Genomic DNA, 4,060 nt, shown 5'->3' with positions numbered 1-4,060 from the left:
TAAACTAGTGCTTTCTCAGACTCGCCATCTCCACAGTGGATGTGCCTTTAATAGAGCTTGTTCATTGTTGTGACGCGCTCCATTCATGGAGACTGCATGAGATGACAGAAAGCACATCCAAAAATGACGGGAGTATAAGCTCTTTCCACAAGAAAAAAAATTAATAAAAATGATTGCATGCGTGCCCCCATGTCATACAGTAGGCTAAGCGCGATAATACTCCCATATTCCTCATAAACATTTGAAATGCGCTTATATAGTGATTTTATAATTAATTTAGAAAAATAATAACAATAACAACCTGTTTTGGTCATATTTACTATTAATCAGCACCTGCATTCAAAATTCTCTGGCGCCGCCCCTGGCGCCGATACACAGCATCGTTGCACTTTGTGTTCCGAGTTCGAATCCCAACTAACAATATAAGTTTATCTATTATAATTGCCCATTATTATATTAGTAACGGTAAACTAAATGAAAATATACCAAACTTTGAACAATTTTAAATCAATGTTGAAATATGTTTTGAAACAACATCAAACAGTTAAAAACTTAAAATCAAGGAAAACAGCTGTTTGATATGTACAAGGTTTTGTTTTGTTTTGTTTCGTAAAATGATTTTCTGTCTTTATTTTATTAATTTATTTTTGTTTGTTTGTTTGCTTGCTTTCTCATTACCCCTGACATATAAGCTAGTTGTTTTGCTTTATAAAGTTTTAAATATTTTAAAGCCTTTTTTTTTTTTTTTTAATAACTCTGTGTTCGTCTGAAAGAAAAAAGGCATATACACCTAGGGTGGCTTGAGGGTGAGTAAATTATGGGGTTATTCTCATTTTTGGGTGAACTATCCATTTAAGACTCTCTCTTTGGCTGTTGCATCACGTCTCCCTGTTTTTCATAGGTCTGCTCAATGCCCATTACATTTTAAGGTGCTGTCAGGTTACAAGCAATTTTTATTTGAAAAATGTGAACTGAAACTTACTTTGTCAACTGACTGTTGAAGTAAAAATAAAGCAAATTTTTAACATGTTTGTGAAGAATTAAAATTTCAGTAAAAGTATCTTCACACACTGTCATTGTATTTATTGTTTTTTATGATTGATCACTTCTGGGAAATGCATATAGTCAAAAGTATGTGGACACCCAATAATTTTCAATATTCTTATATACACACACACACACACACACACATATATATATATATATATATATATATATATATATATATATATATACACGATATGTACATATATTTCAAGCTTTGGCAATATTGTATTTTTACAGTCATGCCAATAAAGCAATATTGAATTGAATTGAAATTGAATATATACAGTGCCCTCCACTAATATTGGCACCCTTGGGAAGTATGAGCAAAGGTGTCTGTGAAAATAAATCTGCATTGTTTATCCTTTTTATCTTTCATTCAAAAAATTCCAACCTATCATTGAAGTAAAACAATTGAAAGTGGGGGGAAAATCTCATTGTGAAATAAATGCTTTCTCTAGTTCATGTTGGCCACAATTATTGGCACCCAATTATTGCAACATCCTCTTCCCAGGGTAACAACTCTTTTTATAGGAGAGTTTTCTCCTCTAATGCCTGAAGAGTTTGGAGAACACCTGATTAGATATACAGAATCTCTCCATATCCTTCAGATTCACAGCTCCATGTTAGTAGTACTTCTCTTCAGTTCACCCACTCATTTTCTGTAGGGTTCAGGTCAGAGAACAGGGACAGCCATGGCAAAAGCTTAATTTTGTGCTCAGTGACCCATTTTTGTGTTTATTTTGATGTTTGTTTTGGATTGTTGTCCTGATGGAAGATCCATCCTCTGGCCATTATAAGATTTCTAACAGAGGTAGTCGGGTTTTGATTTTTTATCTGTTGGTATTTGATAGAATCCATGATGCCATGTGTCTAAACAAGATGTCCAGGACCTCCGGCAGAAAAACAGGCCCACAACATTAAAGATCCAGCAGTATATTTAACCGTGGACATGGGGTACTTTTTTTATCCCTGTTTGTACTAAACTCATCTGGTGGGTTTGCTGCCAAAAAGCTCTTTTTTTCAGTTTCATCTGACCATAGAAGCCAGTGCCATTTGAAGTTCCCGTCTTGTCTGACAACTGAATTTGCTGGAGTTTGTTTTTGGATGAGCTAGGGGAATTTTCTTGAAACCCTCCCAAACAACATGTGGAGATGTAGGGGATGTTTGATATATATATTTAAGTTTCTGACCCCAAGACTCAACTAATCTCTACAATTCTCCAGCTGTGGTCCTTGGAGAGTCTTTGGCCACTCAAACTCTCCTTCTCACCGTGCATTAGGACGATATAGACACACGTCCTCTTCCAGGCAGTTTCATAACATTTTCTGTTAATTGGAACCTCTTAATTATTACCCTGATGGTGGAAATGGGGATTTTCAATGCTTTAAGTCTTTTCTTGCAGCCATTCTCTATTTTGTGAAGCTCATTTATCTTTTGCTGCAAATCAGAACTATATTCTTAGGTTTTACTCCTTGTTATGGATGATTAAGGGAATTTGGCCTTTGTGTTCCTCATATTTATAATCCTGTGGAACAGGAAGTCATGGCTGGACAATTTCATGCTCCTAGTAACCCTGGTGTGATAAAAAATGTAAATATGAATGGGAATATACTTCAGATATATTTTACTCATAAGAATGTCTAGGGGTGCCAATAATTGTGGCCAACATTCATTGGAGAAAAACATTTATTTCATCATGAGATTTTCTCCCCACTTTCTATTGCTTTACTTCAATGATAGGTTAGAAGTTTATGAATTTTTTGAGTGAAAGATCAAAAGGATAAACAATGCAGATTTATTTTCACAGCCTCCTTAATATGAGTTCCCCTCATATTTAACATTAATATGAGTTCCCCTAGCCTGCCTATGGTCCCCCAGTGGCTAGAAATGGCGATAAGTGTAAACCGAGCCCTGGGTATCCTGCTTCTCCTTTGAGAAAATGAAAGCTCAGACGGCCCAATCTGGAATCTTCCCTTTATGTCGTCATACGGGGAAATGTTACCTCCCCTTTCTCTGCTCATATTTAGCAAGGGTGCCAATATTAGTGGAGGGCACTGTATATATTGTATATACTGTAATATATTGAAATAATTATACAGCCTTTATGAACTTAAACTTGACAATATTTGCTAAGTTTAATATAGTCATTACTAAACCATTTTAAAGATGTTATTCACCCTGAAATCATATACATTTATAATACACTGATCAACAGCAACAGAGAAAAAGCAACATAATCTTGGACTCTGCATTTCAAAAAATAAATTTTCTTAAAGGGGTCATCGGATGCAAAATTCACTTTACATGTTGTTTGAACATAAATGTGTGTTAGAAGTGTGTGTTTTTTTTTTTTTTTTAAATACCTATTTTAAAATCCTCTCTCAAATCAGGCTGTTCTGAGGTTCCTGTCAGAATGACGTAGTTCTGCACAGACCTCTCCCACGATAGTTGATTGAGCTGTGAGCTGTCCGCCATCGACTCCAGTGCAGGGGAAGACAAGATGTCTCAGATTAAGCGATTGAGGATGTAATAATGAATATAGCAGTCATCATTTACTCCTGACATCTGAGCCGCTGAAGACGCAGAGGATTAAGGTTACTTTTGTTTTTAAGGGAATGCGCTGATCCACGATCTGCCTAAATGCGTCTTATGTTCGGACGAATCATTAGTGATCCAGCTTCATCTACAGAAGAAATGAGTATAAGGTTTTTTTTTTTTTATGAATCTTTGCAAATCGCCTTTCCTAATATGTGCTAGTTAGCAAGTTTCGCGGCTGAAGTTTACAGTCTGCTCTTCACCCCAAGGAAGAGAGGGGTGGGCGAGCAGAGCTCATTAGCATTTAAAGCAACATGGACTAAAAAACAGCTTAATGAAAACGGAGCTGATTTTGACAGGGTAAAAAGGGTGTTTTTTACACTACCATTGAGAAATTTTTACCAAGCTATGTTATAGACTTTTCATGAAGACCCTAAAGAATCATATCAACTCCTTTAAGTGGAAAAAAAACCCTAAA

Source organism: Onychostoma macrolepis, chromosome 03 (assembly GCF_012432095.1).
Source record: "Onychostoma macrolepis isolate SWU-2019 chromosome 03, ASM1243209v1, whole genome shotgun sequence".
Lineage (NCBI taxonomy): Eukaryota > Metazoa > Chordata > Actinopteri > Cypriniformes > Cyprinidae > Onychostoma > Onychostoma macrolepis.
This window is presented reverse-complemented; position numbering follows the sequence as displayed.